Source organism: Rana temporaria, chromosome 1, assembly GCF_905171775.1.
Source record: "Rana temporaria chromosome 1, aRanTem1.1, whole genome shotgun sequence".
Lineage (NCBI taxonomy): Eukaryota > Metazoa > Chordata > Amphibia > Anura > Ranidae > Rana > Rana temporaria.
Window position 1 is genome coordinate 469,981,928 of NC_053489.1, and position 20,364 is coordinate 470,002,291.

Sequence of the window (20,364 nt, forward strand, 5' to 3'; positions counted from 1 at the left end):
AGCAAACCAGAAAGGTCTTCTGGGACCTTTCAGCAAAGCCTGCGTCCTCTGACTACAGCCAGGAAGAGGCCACCTCTGTGAAGTGAGTAGGGGAGGAAGAGCTCTTAGAAATTCCACAAGCACCTCATCGCAGAGTTAGAATACAAATGGTGCAGTCTGCCTTAATGACTTGCTGCTGCTGCTGCTGCTGCTAGGACTGCCTTGGATTGAACACATGACTTGCTTCCTTCCCTCTGCCCTTATGCTTCTAGTTTCTATTTAATTACATTATTGCAGCTCCAATGTGAAGCAGGTCTGGCTATGCCCCGTCCACCTGCTTTTCACTAGCACCCTTCACATGCATGAATGAACAAGCAATAGCAGTCTTCAGAATATTCATATCGTCATCTGTAACAAGTCGCTGCGTGAGCCTGCATACAGAGAACACAGCCTGAATACTCCTGCTGGGAGCACATTTCACTCACAGTCCAGGGGAATCCACATCAACATCTTCACATCCTATGTCAGGGGGGTGCACAGATTAACGCTCTTTATTATTATTTATCATTTGTTTGGGTTTATGCTTTATTATTACTTCTTTCCATTTTTGTAAAACACTGACCAAGAAAAAAAGCCTGCAAAAATGCATGTACCTTCTATATGACTAAAAGGCGACAAATGATACAATGCAAAGTGTTACAATATTGTAACACTTTGCATTGTATCATCATTTGTCGCCTTTTAGTCATATAGGGGCATATTCTTAAAGATCTGAGGCGGCGGAACGTATGTCCTTTACGTTACGCCGCCGCAAGTTTAAGTGGCAAGTGCCTGATTCCCAAACCACTTACCTGTAAACTTGCGGCGGCGTCGCGTAAAGTCCACCCGCGCAAGCCCTCCTAATTCAAATGATCCTGGTAGGGGGCGTGGATCATTTAAATTAGGCGCGCTCCCGCGCCGATCGTAATGCGCATGCTCCGTCGGGTAAATTACCCGACGTGCATTGCGCTAAATGACGTCTCACGGACGTCATTTGTTTTGACTGTAACGTAAATGGCGTCCAGCGCCATTCACGGACGACTTACGCAAATGACGTTAAATTTTCAAATTTCGACGCGGGATCGACGGCCATACTTAACATTGAGTACGCCACCTAGGGGGCATGTTTATCTTTACGCCGCGTATCGCTTACGGAAACGACATTAAAACACTACGGCGGGCAAGTGTACGTTAGAGAATCGGCGTGACTAGTCATTTGCATATTCTACGCTGACCGCCACCTAGCGGTCAGCGTAAATATTGCAGCCTAAGATACAACGGCGCAGGCCGTCGTATCTTAGGCATGTTTAAGTGTATCTCAGTTTGAGAATACACTTAAACATAGGATCGGACTTACATTGGCGTATCTGCTGATACGCCGGCGTAAATTATTTGAGAATATGGCCCATAGAAGGTACATGCATTTTTGCAGGCTTTTTTTTTTTTTTTTTTGGTCAGTGTTTTACAAAAATGCTTTGATTTATAAACATCTATTGTTTGCAGACTTTCTGTCCTGTCTAAAATAAAATAACAGTAAAAATAAAAATAATACAACATTACAACACTATATTATACTATATAAGCCTAAAAAACAACAACAACAATAATGATAAGTCAGACAGTGAGGCGCCATTCCCCACTGGGATGGATGGAATCACTGAGATTCTGCACGCGATTCCAGAATCGCGGCAAACTGCAGGACGCAAAAATGTATAAGAAAGAACCGGGACGGCCGCACTCTAAAAATAAAAATGTGTTCCTTTTAATAAAAACTGGTCACAACATGGATATGTCACAGCAAAAAAATCAGGAAAAGGGCTAACGTGTTTTACACTCTCGTACAGTGCTTATTCATAAACTGCAGGACGCGATTGCGATGCAATGCCATTATGGTTGTTATCGCGCTGTGATCACAGCAAAATTGCAACACGCGACGCTGTCGCCCCAAAAGAAGCTCCTGCTCCTTTTTGAGCGACAAGCTTTGCACATTGCAATTTTGTTGCGATTGCAGCACAATTTATCGCGCATCAAAATGGCACTGCGATAAGAGTGCCATTAGCACGTAGAGGCATTGCAAGTCTCACGTTTTGCCGCGATTCTGGAATCGCAGCGATTCTGCCCGTGACTCGAATCGCCTAGGTGTTTGGGACAAACACAGCTCTATACTCAGACAAAAAAAGTTAACAAAACCCCCAAAAATACAAAACATGTATTAATAATAAAAAAAAAAAAACAATAATGATAATGATAAAAATAATAAAAACCCTATAAAATAATAATAACAATGATGATAATAATAATAATAATAACCAAATTATACTATGTAAGCCTATCCCACCTTAACCTAATAAACTGTGTCTACTTTTTTTTTATCAGTTCATCCCACACAGCTATTACTTAAAGCGGAGGTTCACCCAAATAACATCTATATTAGAATAACTTCTTTATACTTCTAACATGTACAGTCCGCATTTTTTTTTTTTTTTTACGCTGTACATACCGTATAATCTTTATTTGCAATCTGGTTTCCGGGTACTTCTCCCCGCGAGAGTAGGCGTTTCCAAGCTGAGAGGAATGTCCTCTGGGAGGTCGCCCAGATGATTGACGTCCTTTCAGAAAAAGTTCACCCCGGCAGATAAGGCTCTGCCCCCCGTATTGCGTAGGCGCGTCACGAGTCACTGCGTAGAACATGCAGAGCTGCGAGTCGGCTCTATTAGGCGCCTGCGCACCGACTAGGAGCCGTGTAGAGCTGACTGCGCAGGCGCCGTATAGAACTTATTCATGTTGGCTTCTTTCGGAAGTGCCGTGACTCGTGACGCGCCTACGCAATACCGGGGGCGGGGGCCTTATCCGCCGGGGGGGAACTTTTTCTGAAAGGACGTCAATCATCTGGGCGACCTCCCAGAGGACATTCGTCCTCAGCTTGGAAACGCCTACTCCCGCGGGGAGAAGTACCGGAAGCCAGATTGCAAATAAAGATTATACAGTATGTACAGCGTAAAAAAAAAAAAAAAAAAATGCGGACTGTACATGTTAGAAGTATAAAGAAGTTGGTCTGATATAGATGTTATTTGGGTGAACCTCTGTTTTAAAGCGGGGTTCCACCCGTAATTTGTTTTTTTAAAAGTCAGCAGCTAAAAACACTGCTGCTGACTTTTAATAAGGACACTTATCTGTCCTAGGCGCCGGCAATGTCGGCCCCCAAGGCCGATCCCTCAATCGCAGCAGATCTCGACGCCACCATCCTCACTAAGGGAAACAGGCAGTGGAGCCTTGCGGCTTCACTGCCTGTTTCCTACTGCGCTTTGTGAATGGGCAGCTGCTCTATGGGATACACACAGTTCCCAGAAGGCAGCGCGCCCCATTGGCCAGAAGACAACGTGAGGAGGACGAGGAAGAAGACCTGCCGCAAACTAGGAACAGGCAGATTAGGAATATCCGCATAGCAACCGGAATTTCTGGTAAGTAAAATTAAATTTTTTTTTATTTTTTTTATTTTTTTATGTATTTATTTATTTTGAGCATTTTGGTGTAATTTTTTTTTTTTTAGGGTGGACTTCCTCTTTAACCTCCCTGGCGGTATGATTCTTTCAGAAAAAACATGCTGAAAGCGGTACCATTATTTGCAAGGAAATTTGGCGTTTTATATTGTAGGTCTGTAATTTTTAGAAATAACTCACTTAAATCTGACCAAACAAGATTCTAATAGGCATCCCGGGTATGACATTTTTTTAAAAACAAAATTATAAATGATAATATAATAAATAATTATAAATAATTATAACAAATAATAATATAATTATAATAAAAATTATTCAATAATGTAATCAAATCAAAATCACTGAAATTTGCTCAGTTGCAGAATTGTCGCTGTCATTATTTTTTTTTTTTATGACGAATTTCCCCACAAATCGCTATCGCACAATTCTGCAAGTGATTCTGATTTATTATCGCTGTTTTTTAGCTGATCTAAAACTATTTTTGACATAAAGGGACACTTTTGGTTGCTATGGACAATCTACAGTTTTCAGGCAGAAAGAAACGTTTTTATTATATAAAATGACATGCATGACACAGGACAGACCACTAGGGACAAGGGGGTGTGTTTAGATTACAGTAAGATTACAGTATACTGTATGTAAAGTGTTTGTTTACTTTTTTGAATTTGGCGCCGTTCTCCGTCCCCGTGCGTCGTAACGTCGCAGGGAACGGAGATCGGCGTCACACAGAGGCACTGTGTGAATCGAGCGAGGTCCCGCTCGCTCGCACAGCGCGGTGGCATCGCTGGATCCAGGGACAATGTAAGTAAACCATGCCTGTGGATCTAGCGAGGCAAGCCCGAGTCTGACTCGGGGGTTACCGCTCGCAGCAGGAAAATCTAACCCCGAGTCAGACTCGGGAATACCGCCAGGCAGGTTAAAGTGGAGTTAAAAAGTTAAAGCGGATTAAAAGTGAGCAGCTACAAATACTGCAGCTGCTGACTTTTAATATATGGACACTTATATGTCCTGGGCAACCACGATGTCGGCACCCGAAGCAGATCTGTCCCTCGGCTCTTGGGTGGAGGAGCCGCCATCTTCAGTAAGGGAATCAGAAAGTGAAGCCTTGCGGCTTCACTTCCTGGTTCCCTACTGCGCATGCACAAGTCGGGCTGCGTGATCCCGTGTCTTCTGGGACCTGTGCGTCTCCCAGAAGACAGCGGGGAGGACGAAGTAGGCGACCTATGCCTGGAAGTGGGAGCAAATACCTGAATTACACCGGTATCTGCTCCCTTCTCCCCCCCGGAAAGGTGCCAAATGTGACACCGGAGGGGGGGAGGATTCTGAAAAGCGGAAGTTTCATTTTTGGGTGGAACTCCGCCTTAAGGTAGTTCACACTTAAAGCTGGGGAGTGATAAAAAAAAATGCTTTCCCCTTTAGGCATGGTTTAGACCTATGCATTTTTTTGTGCGTTTTCAGTTTTGCAGAAACACACTGCAGTCCATTTATCATGGTTTCCTATGGGTCATGTTCACATCTGTGCATTTTATGGAAAGGGCCAGGGACTTTTTTCAGTTTTTTGGTTCCATAGACTTCAATTGATCAAAAACGTGTATTGAAAAATGCAAAATGCACCTGGAATATGCAAACTGCAGCCTGCATAGGTGAGAACCAGGCCTGACCAGACCTGTGAAGAAAAGTTATGTACTTATATTAACCACTTCAACTCCGGAAGGTTTACCCCCCTTCATGACCAGGTCATTTTTTCCGATATGGCACTGCGTTACTTTAACTGACAATTGTGCAGTCATGCAACACTGTACCCAAATAAAGTTTATGTCCTTTTCTTCCCACAAATAGAGATTTCTTTTGGTGGTATTTGATCACCTTTTATTGAATTTTTTTACTTTCTGCTATAAAACATAGCCAATATAAAAATTAAAAAAATCAAATTTCTTCATCAATTTAGGCCAAAATGTATTCTGCTACATATTTTTGGTAAAATAAATTCCCAATAAGCGTATATTGATTGGTTTGCGCAAAGTTATCTCGTCTACAAACTATGGGATATATTTATGAATATGTTTATTTTTTTTTTTCTTTTAATGGCGGCGATCAGCGACTTATGGCGGGACTGCGATATATTACGGCGGACAAATCAGACACCTGACACTTTTTTGGGGAACCAGTGACACTAATACAGTGATCAGTGCTTAAAATATGCACTACCACTGTACTAATGACACTGACAGGGAAGGGGTTAACATCTAGGGCGTTAAAAAAAAAGGGTTAAATGCGTGGCCAACATGTGTTCGTGTGTACTTTGGGTACTGTTTTTATTAAGCAATGTGCTAGTTTTTACTTTCTGCTTATTACCTCCACTTTGTCAGGTAGATCTCAACCCCTGACAGGTTGCCTACCCCTGCACTACAACATATGGTAGGTATGTTGCAGTTTTGACCAGTTCACATCTACTGTATTGAAGTAGGTCTGCAAGGCAAGGCATTGAAGAGTGTCGTGTGTTACTGGAATGCATAAAAGTAAATCCAGTCTTAAAGCGGAGTTCCACCCAGGAAAACAACATTTGGCCAAAAGTCCTAAAAAAAATAAAAAAATAAAAAGTGAAAAAAAAAAATGTATACTCACCCGAAATACCTGTTGCTATACGGAAGTCCGTAATCTGCCTCTTCGGCACCGCGGTGTGTTTTCTTCTTCTCCTTCTCCTAGTGAATGGGGCGCGCTGCTTTCTGGGAACTGTGTGTGTTCTCAGAGAGCAGCCGCCCATTCACAAGCCGGCAAGAGACTCACACAGGCGTAGTAGGAAATGGGCAGTGAAGCCGTAAGGCTTCACTGCCTGTTTCCCCTAGTGTGAATGGCGGCGCGGGACCTGCATCAGTCGTGGGATCGGCATCGGGGGGCCATCAGCGCGGGCAAGTAGGACAAGGTAAGTGTCCTTATTAAAAGTCAGCAGCTACACTGTTAGTAGCTGCTGACTTTTAAAAAAAAAAAAATTTCGGGTGGAATCCCGCTTTAAAGTGACACTAAACTCGAAAAAGTATACCTTCTATTGCTCTCAGCCTCCTCCAAATCTCCAAATTCCCTTTTTCTCTGCTGTGATCCAACTCCCTGTTAGAGATATGACTGTGTTAATTCTCCATGGTCCCACTGTATGCAGGAATGTAACCATCCTCTCTTGCTCACTCCAAAGAGGGACAAGGGAATATTGACTATAAGATGTGTAGTGTATAGAGTGGGCAGGGCCGGATTAACAATGGGGCTGATGGAGCTGCAGCTCCAGGCCCCTTTCTCAAGATAGGCCCATTTGCCCAAAAAAAAAAAAAAAAAAAATTTTTTTTTTTTTTTTAAGATTTTTTTTTTTTTTAAGATCGAATTTGGGGGGTTGTAGCTCGATGACCAGAGGTCACAGAAACCCTACATTTGGGGGTAGGCATGGGAAGAGCTACCCCACAACTGGTTAAAATATGGGACGGCTATCATTTATATAAAAAGAGATTTAAAATCTATAAGAACAAAAATTGTCAGCATAGAAAAAATCACAAACAGCGCTAATAGTGGTATGTTCTAGTGTAAATCCCAAAGAAGGAACCACTTATACACTCGGTGCAGAATAAAAGAGTGTGTCAGTAAAATAAAGAAAAGTCCATTGATACAGTGTCCGATATAAGGAAGAAATCAGATAGCAAACACCTTCCACCCGAATTCCTTAAAGGGCACCACGTGGGACAAAGTAAGCCCCCTCTGGGGTGCGAACTCACCGCAACAAAATGAATATAAGGCGATGTATAATATCTCCAGACTGACAGAACTCTTCAGGTAGGGTAATCAGAAACATCTGCTAATAGTCTCCCAAACAGACCAAAAAAACACAGAGAAATGCCATAGCGTAATTCCGTTTTTAATGGTAATGTAAAACAAGAGCCCCACAGCACAGATTCCCCTCAATCAATGCACGTACATGTAAATAAAATCAATAGCGCAACATAGTCACCATCTCCAAGGACTGGAGTAGCATCATACTGGCCTGGTGTAATCTCGTGGGAGACAGACTGTCCTGGTTCCAGCAGAGGCTCTGGTGGAGCGCATAGGTCACTTCCTGAGCGTCGTGATAAGCCACGCCCTGACGCGTTTCGTCATAGGACTTCGACAGAGGGCGTGGCTTCACGACTGCAGACGCTAATATAAATAGGCAAACCAATTGAGCACCGCTCCAATCGCCGTGTAGTGGAGGGCGGGCATTGGTGCTTGTCCCGCCTACCTCTAATCACTGCCAGCATATGGGAACGAGCAAACAACGGTCTCCACAGAATAATCTGTCTCGTACACCACAATGCGGCACAGCCACTCAACAGAGCAGAGGGGCAGCATGTGGAGTAATAACAGACCTCAAAATACATCACATCAATACACAGTATATATTAATTATGCAAAGCGGAATAATATATGTACATGTTCATGAAAGGCATACTCATGTGACACGAAGCAGCATAAGATCACACTTATTAAAAAACATGTATTGATCAATTAAGCATCAATATGTAAAAGCCAAATCAACCAATATATCTATATCAATCAAAAGCATACATACATATATATATAATAAATATATCTAAATTAAAAAACGGCTTTAAAATGAATATCATATTACAAATATAAATAAAACATTATGTATTGCTACAAATAATATAGCCAAAAAAAGAAGAAGACATATATATAGATGCTCCATCTTGTGGTGGTTAAGTATATCTACGGCTAACCTCAGCATCAGGCAGAAGCAGGTCACAAACAGGTTGTTTGCAAAATGCCCCACCATGGGAAGCCAACAAAAAATGCCAGCTAATGGTCAAAAAACAGCTAAAAAAAGAACCATAAATGGGAGGCAAAAATTGTATGGCAAAAAAATATATATATATATTATCCCATAGAGTAAGTCCCGAAAATATAAAGCAGACATAACTCACAGATCGATAATCTCTCAATAATCACTAATAAAACAATTGATATCTAAATCAATATTAAGGCCCTTCGGGGCCAAAGTGTCAGCCGAGATTATCCATTGGGTCTCTCTTTTTGATAAGTCCCTCACCAGATTAGAGCCTCTCCATGTAGGTTTCAAATGGTCAATGCCCCAAAACTTCAGGCCACTCGGGTCTTGCTTATGAAAAAGTTTAAAGTGTAACGAAACGTTATGATCCTTGAAACCCAACAGGATATTAGCAATATGCTCCCCAATACGTACTTTAAGTTGACGTTTAGTACGTCCAATATAAAGTAAACCACAAGGGCACTGGAGAGCATATACCACATGGGTGGTATTACAAGTGATGAACTCACTAATCAAAAATTCTTTGTTATTGGCACTGGATGTAAAATTCTTTACTCCTCTCATGGGGCGTGTAATTTCCCGGCATGCTCTGCACTTACGGCAGGCATAAAAGCCATCACAGTCCCAGAAACTAGACGGTCTAGTGGGTGGATCAAGTACCTTACAGACTAGTTTGTCAGAGAAACTCTGAGCCCTTCTGTAGATAAAACCTGGTTTATCTGGCAACACTGCCATGAGGACTTTGTCCATTAGCAATATATGCCAGTGATTAGAGAAAATGGCCTCTATCTCTTTATACTGGGCATGATATCCGGATATAAAGTTCCATTCGTGACTCTTAGGGGATCTTGTCACTGTTCCATCTAGAAGAAGATGTTCTCTAGGTTGTAAAGCCAGATCTTTTATAATTGGATCCAACCTCTCTTTTTTATAGCCTTTCTCTAGAAATTTTCCTTTTATGATTTCAGCCTGAGCAAGGAAGTCCGTGGTGTTAGTACAGTTCCTCCTTACTCGGGTAAGCTGACCTTTGGGAATATTTTTCAGCCACATCGGATGGTGACCACTGCTAACTGGCAGGTAACTATTCGAATCAGTTGGCTTGAAAAATACCTTTGTTGACAATCCCAAATCTGTCCTGGAGATTTCTAGATCTAAAAAGTTGACTTTATCCTGACTAATGGTACTAGTAAGTACAATATTTTTAGTGTTGGAATTCAATTCATCTAAAAATATCTGCAAAGCAGTGAGTGGGCCGTCCCAGATAAAGAACAAATCGTCAATATATCTTTTATAGAACAAAAGAGATGGACGTGGGACTGAAAAAATAACTTTGTCCTCCCACTCACTCATGAACATATTTGCTATGCTTGGAGCAAAACGAGCTCCCATTGCTACTCCCCGGCATTGGGAATAGAACTCTCCTCCATACCAAAAAAAATTATGTCCAAGACAAAAATCTAATGCATTTCTTAAGAAGATTTTTTTATTATGGGAGATATCCTCACGTTGACTGAGGCTCCAGTTGAGTGCTAAGAGAGCATCATCGTGCTGGATCACCGTGTACAGCGATGTAACATCAGCTGTAACAAGGTATACTTCCTTCTTACTAGTAAGATCAATGGTTTGCAAAAAATTCAGGAGACTTTTAGTATCCTTCAAATATGCACGAGTATGTATAACGCTTTCTTGTAGATACAGGTCCAAATATTGGCCGAGTCTTGATGTCAGGGACCCTATCCCATTAACAATGGGTCTACCTGGGGGACAGTGCGTGCTCTTATGTATCTTTGGAAGCGTATAAATAGTCGGAATTCTATTGAAACTTGGTACCAAGTATTTTTTCTCACGACTATTCAAAACCCTTGATTTAAAACCCATATTGATCAGGTGTTCCAAATCAATCTCGTATTGGGGTGATGGATCTTTATCCAATTTAACATAGGTACTAGTGTCACTCAACATTTCAGTCAACTGATTAACATAAAATGCTTTGTCCAAAATAACTACTCCTCCTCCTTTATCTGCAGGGCGTATTATGAGATTCTTTTTTTCTTCCAACATTTTAATACCGTCCAAGATATATTGAGGATTGACATTTTTCTTAGGGACTATCTGTTGCAAGTCCCTCAAAACTAGTCCTTTAAAGGCCTCTATCTGGTGATTGGCTTTATTCAGGGGGTTGAACAGTGACTTATTGCGCAAGCCACTATCCAACACCACCGAAGATGCCACAAAGGCAGATTCTCGATTTTTGTTGAGAAAATATTTTTTCATATTTATTTTACGTACGTATTTGTGGATGTCAATAAATACGTCAAATTTATTGATAGGTCTTTTTAGTCCGCATTTAAGACCCAAGTGTAAAATATTTGTCTCCTTAGGGGATAAGATAGTATCGCTTAAATTAAAAATGCCACCTAAATTTAGACTCGCCTTCTTTTTCTGGATTTTTCGTCCAGATCTACAACCTCTCGCTCTTCCATCCTTGTATTGGGGTAATAAACGTAATTCTGTTCCCAGGAGGGAGGCTGTTCCCTCCATTGTTGTTCTGCATACCCTGTTGACGGTTGGTGATACGGAGGTGGTCTGCCTCTCCAATGAGACGCACCTATCATTTATGGTTCCGGAGATACGGGCCTGCTTGCACAGCCTGTCAGAAGCTACATTCAGAGCGGCCAATATAAGTACAAGCTGACACACTGCAGCAGACTGATAGGATCACAGGGCTTATAATAATTATTTGTATATTACTCATGGTAATTAACCCCTTACCACCCAGGCCAATTCTGACACTTCTCTACTACATGTAAAAATCATCATTTGTTTTTTGCTAGAAAATTACTCTATGGTGGTCTTTGCACTTTTTATGTTGCACGGTACAGAGCTGCACGATTCTGGCTAAAATGAGAATTGCAATTTTTTTGCTTAGAAGATAGATGACGATTCTCTCACGATTGTTGCGGCGTAACATCATCTTTCACATTAAAACAAAACAAAAAAAAAAAAATGGGCTAACTTCTCTGTTTTGTTTTTATGGTTTTTATTATTCATTGAAGTGGGAAAATGCAGTGTGACATAACATATTGCAGCAATAGCCATTGTATTCCCTAGAGTCTCTGCTAAAATATATATAATGTTTGGCAGTTCCAAGTAATTTTCTAGCAAATAATATTGCTTTCCAACTTAAGAAACAAGTGTTGGACTTTAAGTGGTTAAATTTAGTTACAATGTTAGTTACAATGTTTCATTTTGTTTACAAACTTCGCAGACTGCCCAGATTTGTTCTTTACACACAGAAGTGTATCCCTTTGATCTGCCTGTCCCCACACACCCTCTCACCTGCTGACCTGTGGATGGGGGAATCACTCCTGCAGTGTTATTGTGTTCTGCCAGTGCGTACAATGATCAGTGTTGCTAACTTTAGCTGGCAGCACTGATTGTTTTAAGAAAAAAAAAAACAGGCTGGTTGTACTCAAGTTGATTAATAGATTGACTTGTGTAAAACCAGCTAGCCCATACATAGATTGACTATGGCTGGTCTCTGCATAATTGGCGTAATTTCAATCCATGTATGACCCGCTTAACCACTACGCAGTCCCTAAATATCCTTCCACTCCTGTACATAGTGCTCACTGTCATACTCTCCACACTCCTCTCCTGTACATAGTGCCCACTGTCATACTCTCCACACTTCTCTCCTATACATAGTACCCACTGTCATACCCTACACACTCCTCTCCTGTACATAGTGCCCACTGTCATACCCTCCACACTCCTTTCCTATACATAGCGCCCACTGTCATACCCTTCACACTCCTCTCCTGTACATAGTGCCTGCTGTCATACACTTCTCTCCTGTACTTAGTGCCCACTGTCGCACCCTCCACACTCCTCTCCTGTACATACTGCTCACTGTCATACCCTCCACACTCCTCTCCTATACATAGTGCCCACTGTCATACCCTCCACACTCCTCTCCTATACATAGTGTTCACTGTCATACCCTCCACACTCCTCTCCTATACATAGAGCCCACTATCATACCGTCTACATTCCTCTCCTGTACATACTGCCCACTGTCATACCCTCCACACTCCTCTCCTGTACATACTGCCCCATCATACCCTCCACACTTCTCTCTGGTACGTACTACCCTCTGTCATACCCCCTCACTCTTCCTGTACATACTGCCCATTGTCATACCCTTCACACTCCTCTCCTGTACATAGTGCTTTTTTCCGTACCCTTTGTACTCCTCTCCTGTACATAGTGCCCACTGTTAGACCCTCCACATTCCTCTCCCTCACCTGCACATACTTCCCACTTATATACCGTCCATACTCCTCCCCTATGTCGCTTACCCACAAAAACAGTTCTTTAAAATTATACTGAATATCCTCAATGTTACCAGCTCTAGAATGGACACACTTTTGTTAGTTCAACTAAAGGAAATATCAGTTCTCATATTTGTTCTGCCCCATTATTAGTACTCATTTAATTTTGTGATTACTACTATGATGTATAGAGGAACATCGGGGATCTCAGCTACTCTAAATATAGCACTTATATAAAAAAGTGGCCCTGAAAATATTTTTTAAATGTTGGCAACTGTGCACTTAGGCACTGCCCAAGGGCCACTGGGTCAGTAGGGGCCCCATAAGAGGCTCCTGGGATCCTGTGATAATAAAGCGGTAGTAAACTTTCCTGACATTACTACTTTTTAGAGGCCCTGGGGTAGGTTATGCCACAATGTACAAGTATGCACAGCATATTGGCACATTAGGGTACACTTAAATTTTCAGACTGAGCCCTCCAGTGCTGCAATGAATCAGGCGGGGCCTGGACACTTCCATCTTCACCCGGTCTTCCTTCTGGGTTCTGTGCCTTTGGTCACTTGCCTTGGCTGGGCTGCGTTCATGTCATTCCCACGCATTTATTTATTATTTATTACACCCCATTCACACCTCCGCGACAAAACGCCCGAAGCCGGCTCGTGCCGCTGGAGGGGAGAATTCCCATTGCTGTCTATGAGATGGTTCACATCTCATAGACGCCGTACACCTGCGGCATGAAAAAAAGTCCCGGACCCTTTTTTTCAGGCGGCATTGGCGTTCGGCCATACAAAGCAATAGGAAGGATTTGTAAAAAAAAAGTTACACTATTCGCGGCAAAATACGCCGCGTACGCGGCGTTACTTGTCGCGGAGGTGTGAATGCAGCCTAAAAGGCCCCACCAAAATCCTCAGCACCAGGCCCATGATGTTCTTAATCTGGCCCTGAGAGTGGGCATCACTAAATGGTGGACCGTGGGCCAAATGCAGCCCGCGGCACTCTGCCATTCAGACCGCCATGGTATGTAGGAGCCTTTTCTTTCTCCTGCCGTTGCTGTGTAATCCTCACAGTGCTGACAGCAGGAGGCGGGACACTTCTGGGTGTAGGACGGAGCTGCCCGAGGTTATCTAACAGGCGATTGGCTGCTAGGACTGTCCTTCATCCTAGCAGCCAATCACCTGTTTGTTACCTCGGACCTCCATCTAGAACTGTCCCGCCTCCCTCCCTGCAACTCCTCTCCTGCACCTATCCAGACACGCTGTGCCTCCCTCCCTCCGATCTGTCTGTTTAAGGTAGGAGAGTGTGGGGGTGAAGTTAAGAGCCAATAACTGAATGTGGGGGAGGATGCCGAGCCTCAGGATTGCAGTGATGTGGGGGGGCTAAGGACTGTCATGTGGGGGAGCTGAGGATTAGAATGTGGGGGGACTGAGGACTGTAATGTGGAGGAACTGAGGACTGTCATGTGGGGGGGACTGAGGACTGTCATGTGGGGGGACTGAGGACTGTCATGTGGGGGGACTGAGGACTGTCATGTGAGGGGACTGAGGACTGTCATGTGGGGGGAATGAGGACTGTCATGTGGGGGGACTGAGGACTGTCATGTGGGGGGACTGAGGACTGTCATGTGGGGGGACTGAGGACTGTCATGTGGGGGGACTGAGGACTGTCATGTGGGGGGACTGAGGACTGTCATGTGGGGGGACTGAGGACTGTCATGTGAGGGGACTGAGGACTGTCATGTGGGGGGACTGAGGACTGTCATGTGAGGGGACTGAGGACTGTCATGTGGGGGAACGGAGGACTGTTATGTGGGGGGATTGAGGACTGTCATGTGGGGGAACGGAGGACTGTTATGTGGGGGGATTGAGGACTGTCATGTGGGGGGACTGTGGACTGTCATGTGGGGGAACGGAGGACTGTTATGTGGGGGGATTGAGGACTGTCATGTGGGGGGACTGTGGACTGTCATGTGGGGGAACCGAGGACTGTTATGTGGGGGGACTGAGGACTGTCATGTGTGGGGACTGAGGACTGTCATGTGGGGGGACTGAGGACTGTCATGTGGGGGGACTGAGGACTGTCATGTGAGGGGACTGAGGACTGTCATGTGGGGGGACTGAGGACTGTCATGTGAGGGGAATGAGGACTGTCATGTGGGGGGACTGAGGACTGTCATGTGGGGGGACTGAGGACTGTCATGTGGGGGGACTGAGGACTGTCATGTGGGGGGACTGAGGACTGTCATGTGGGGGGACTGAGGACTGTCATGTGGGGGGACTGAGGACTGTCATGTGAGGGGACTGAGGACTGTCATGTGGGGGGACTGAGGACTGTCATGTGGGGGGACTGAGGACTGTCATGTGAGGGGACTGAGGACTGTCATGTGGGGGGATTGAGGACTGTCATGTGGGGGAACGGAGGACTGTTATGTGGGGGGATTGAGGACTGTCATGTGGGGGGACTGTGGACTGTCATGTGGGGGAACGGAGGACTGTTATGTGGGGGGATTGAGGACTGTCATGTGGGGGGACTGAGGACTGTCATGTGGGGGAACCGAGGACTGTTATGTGGGGGGACTGAGGACTGTCATGTGTGGGGACTGAGGACTGTCATGTGGGGGGACTGAGGACTGTCATGTGGGGGAACCGAGGACTGTTATGTGGGGGGACTGAGGACTGTCATGTGTGGGGACTGAGGACTGTCATGTGGGGGGACTGAGGACTGTCATGTGGGGGGACTGAGGACTTTAATGTGGGGGGACTGAGGACTTTAATTTGGGGGGACTGAGGACATTAATGTGGGGTTATGATGTAAATAGTGGCAGAGGACAGTACTGTTAATGGGGGTTGATGCTAAGGAAGTGTGAGGACACTACTGTGGAAGGAGTGGAGGGGGGTGATGTAAAGGGGGAGCTGAGGACACTCATCAAGAGGGGATCTTGATGTGAAAGGGAGGCGACTGTGATGTGCACTGGGGACTAAGGATGCGGATCTAAGAATGGGTTAAGATCTGTGCATGTGGCGCACTCCTCTAGGGTGGATCAGCCCATTTTAATGGGCTTCACTACTCACAAGAAACCGAGAGAAAAGTCCTTGACCCTTTTATAAAAAAAAAATTGCTCCGCACCAAGCCACATTGTGCTGCAGCAACATGTAGTTTGGTGCATGCGAAAATGCGTGACAGGGAACCGACTTATTCGGACCTCTGCTAGAAGAAAGTTTTACTGACCGGACCTCGGCGAATTGTTATTCAATACCCCTGGTATAGAGCAATGCACATGACCACAACTACAGTATCATACTCTGCTCATTCCAAAACATACAGGCGCAAGGGGGGAAAAGAGAAGTTTGGGAGCTCACAGAGGACATTACAAAGAGGCAGAAAATCACAGTAAGTAGTAAAATCATGAAAAATGTATTACAGTAGTGGATGCGTATTCATTTAGTTTTGGAGACTAAGCATATTTGTTAGCGTCATTTTAAAATTAAACTGCCCCAGCAGCATCACATTTTTTTTTTATCCACCTCTAATCCATTTCACTAGCAGAAACATAGGGGTTGATTTACTAAAGTCAAACAGGCTGTGCACTTTGCAAAGTGCAGATTCACTCTGCAAGTGCAATTGCTCCAGAGCTTAGTAAATGAGGTAAAGCTTCACTTTGCAAAAAGTACCCAGTCACGTGCCCAAAAACAGCATTTTACTATTGCTCATCATTCTTGATATTTTTCATTGCGGATTGTCACTAACTGATACATTCTTGCACAGTTGCTTACTCCTAATTTGTGATTTACCTGCAGACAAACAGTCTGGTGTACATATCTGGTGACTTTCTTTTGGGTTGTGTGCCGGATACATATATGGTATTTATGCATACATAGGTGTTTGCAGCAATCCTCTACCCAGCCAGGTGTGTCGGAAGGGATAGAGCTGCTTTGCAGAATCTTGGCACAAGAGGAGAAGGATCGATACATCCAGTGACTCCCCCGAGTGTAATCGCTACACTTTGATTCCCTGCCAATCTTTATAGCCACCAGGAATAAATAAAATACCTGATGCATCTAGAAATGGAGGAGCATGTGGCTCACCCAGATTCCTCATGTGATAGCACTGGTACTTAATGATTTTCCTAGTCCTGTCACATGCAGGTTAAGAGACAGTCATGTGTAAGCTTAAACAATGGTGTATTGGTGCTCACTCCAGGCTATGGGGTTGATTTACTAAAGGCAAATAGACTGTGCACTTTGCAAAGTGCATTTACACTCTGTAAGAGCAGTTGCTCCAGAGCTTAGTAGATGAGCAAAAACTCTGCTGACTCCCATCATCCAATCATGTGCAAACAAAGGCAGTTTACCTGCCTGTAAGCAAACAGTGAGTGCCCCAAATATCCTTTGTAAGTAGCCTATAGAGGGTGTCTCTGGCTATATATGAGAAACTCTGTTGGTGATCACCATAACAGCAGTAAGTGGTTAAAGCTCTCAACCTTCTGAAAGCTATGTGGTGGGGCCCCACTCTTTATGGTGGTGCAGTTAGGTACCATCAGTTTGAGGATTCATGCATGCAGTTAATATGTTTAAATATAAATTAGCCCCCTCTGCTAGCGGCAGTAGTGTGAACACGACAAATAGCCTCAAAACAGTCCCAATACTCAGCAGCTCTGGCCCAGGTACTTGAAAATCAAAGATTTCTTTGGCACTGGCTTCAGAACAAGTCTCTTCACTGTGGCTTTGGCTTCCAACCACCTAGACCTCAGGCTCAAGAAGATGCCCTTCTGTTGACTGTGCACAGCTACGGTAAGATGTGCACAGCACTCGCCTCTAGCAGAAAAGAGAAATTACTTTCTCCCACAGTCCAGGAAAAGCTGTTTTCTCCCCTTTACACGCCCCTTCACTGGAGATTGTAGTTTGTCATCCCATCTGTTTCCAGAACCATGCCTTTTTTTTCGGACTACATCTCCCATAGTCTAGAGCGGCATCCAAAGTCTTTCTAGTCCCTCATGTCAGCATAAGTTTTCTGTGTAAGCACATAGAGCAGCTTTAACATGGTACCTCTGTCTTTGATTCCCTTTGGCCAGCTAAGCCAAGTTACAAAAAGAAAGGCAAGTATGCTAATAAGGGTGGGGAGAGGGCAAAGTAAACCTGATGCTTTGCCCTTCATGGGCAACGCACAGAATTAATATTATAAATATTACATTTCTTTTTGCAATAGCACACATGAACATTCTTTATGCCTACTCATATGAGTGTGTCAAACAAAATACTTCAAAATGGTATGGAGCTGTGCCATGCAATTAGGAAACTGCCAACATAAACAAAATGAACAATTATTCATAGACTCACAATACCTTTCTGACTTAGAGACATATTAAGGTGCACTGATGAATAAGTATTCCTATCTCCTGTAGGCAAGAATGCCAGTTCATTTATTACTCTGCATAGATGAAGTGATGGCACAGATTTATGAGCTGCTGTGATTTAAAGGGAAAAAGAAGAGCAGGCGCTGTTGGGCTTTTCAGCAAAACGAACTTGGAGAATGTTGTCCAGAGTGAGTTGCTTTGTGACAACACAAATTTGGATTTTAGACTGTTTTCCTATATTTCATGTGTCCAGATGCCTGGCTTAACTATAAAACCTTTTGGATGCCACAAAATAGTGTAAAAGTAGCTAGAAATGAAGTATCATACAGACATTGCTACCAGTGTCCTATAATGAGTAATCAACAAGCACCAGAACAGGATATTATTGATGTCCTGCAAGCAATCATGATACCAGAACTGTGGTGGACCCTGAATGTGACCAGACACCAGCCAAATTACATGATCATTTCTATTATAAGGAACATAATTGGTGGAGTCTGTGTTTTAAACCCCACGCAATGATACCATATGCAATACAATGTATAGGGTTATGTTTTTAGCATTACTGTATGTGACAGGAGAAATAGACAGGCTGGGTTCACACTAGAGATTGCAGTGGCTCACAGCAGTAGTCCGTTGCATCTCCATTTACCGTTTCAGGTTCGATTTCAGCCCAAACAGGCCAAAAGACGCACAGGACTCCTGTGCAATTTGCACTGGAGCCGCTCCGGAGATGTGTGAACCAGCTTCATAGAGAGCCGGTCACACTCTCCTGACGTGAACTGGATGCGGAGAAACCCACATCCAATTCGCAGTAGTGTGAACCCAGCCTTAGACATACAGCAAAAGGATATGTATTAAATGAGATGAGAAAACAGTTACATATGAAAACACTTAACAATAGTTAAGACTTCTGGACCACTGAGGAGCCCTACCACTCATCCCATGCTTGGCATCAAAAACCTTCAGGTATATACTGCACCCTACAGTAATTTTGGTATGAGGCTGATTATGATTTGCCCCTATATAAAAAGAAAGTGCATTCTTTACCTATCACATTTGATAAAGCTCAGTTGACAAACTACTAATAAAAAGCTCTGTTGTCTAAAATTTATTGTGAGAATACTATACGACAAGGATCATCTATTAAGTATGGTCCTAACTTTTAGCTAAACATGTTTGTGTGCGAGCCCTATTTCAGGCACGGGTACTCATCCTTAGGCGATGGAAGGTGGCTGAACCCCCCTTGCTTAGGGAATGGATTGATAAGGTGGGAGACACGTTGAGACTAGAGAAGTTTATCTTTCAACACAGGGGAAGCCCTGGTAAATTTGAAAGGCAGTGGTCACCCTGGCTGAGCACCATAGGATTATCCCCGGGGGACCTCGTACTAGATAGGTTACTGCTGTGAGACTATGGCCTCGTACACACGGCCGAGGAACTCGACGTGCCAAACACATCGAGTTCCTCGGCCAGTTCAGCCCTGAAGCCGCCGAGGAGCTCGGCGGGACGAGAGCTCCCATAGAACAACGAGGAAATAGAGAACATGTTCTCTATTTCCTCGCCGAGGTCCTCGTCGGCTTCCTCGGCCGAAAGTGTACACACGGCCGGGTTTCTCGGCAGAATTCAGCCAGAAACTCGGTCGGAAGCTGAATTCTGCCGAGGAAACTGGTCATGTGTACGGGGCCTATGACTCAGGTATAATTCTAGGTATTGCCCTTAGAGGGGAAGGGCGATCTTTATAAACTTGAGTTGCAATTACCATGCATGGGGAGGTGGGATGGGGATGATTGGTTGTGATGTTTGGGCACTATGATTTGGTAGAACTGGAAGCCATGACATTATGTAAAACATTTGTTCTTTAATGAACTTGTTTCTGATAAAAAAAAAAACATGTTTGTGTGCATTCATTGGTGAGCCATTGCAGATCTTGTACCCATTCTTCCTTTACTTAAGTCCTTGAAACTAGCAAGATGGGGCAGCCTTACCAACACAGTCCCAAAGCAGAAAGCCTTGTCCTTTTCATGGCAGTTCACACCTTAGGTGCTGTGTTCTGAGAAAAGTACAGCACATAGTACAGTTTTTTAATGCAGCATATTGCGATGCAATCCGTGGCCAGTTTTAGTAAAGTTGTGATAATTTAATGAAGAAAAATGTTAATGTTTACGATACCACTGCCTTCACACTGCACACCGGAAGCTATGCTTTATTGCACACTGCTGATCCAACTGTTTCACATCCACAACACCAAGGAAAATGGTAGAATGGTGGCCACTAATCGTCTAGCCAAATTAAAGACAGTAATAACCAGTACCAGCCCATCCATTATCCATGTATCCG

The 20,364-nt window shown here is 43.8% G+C and overlaps 1 protein-coding gene across 3 annotated transcripts in view; it reads right to left on the minus strand.

Moving 5' to 3' along the window:
* Positions 1 to 20,364, minus strand: part of ANK2 (ankyrin 2) — a 711,894-nt gene that overhangs the window by 308,800 nt on the left and 382,730 nt on the right. The window contains exon 1 of one of the 3 annotated variants that reach the window (XM_040328698.1): positions 1 to 517. This exon is cut by the window's left edge and continues 485 nt beyond it. The exons of the other annotated variants lie outside the window; for them this stretch is intronic. The gene's annotated coding sequence lies outside the window, so the exon portion shown is untranslated. Of the gene's footprint in view, positions 518 to 20,364 lie in introns of those variants that run through there. 3 annotated transcript variants of the gene reach the window in all.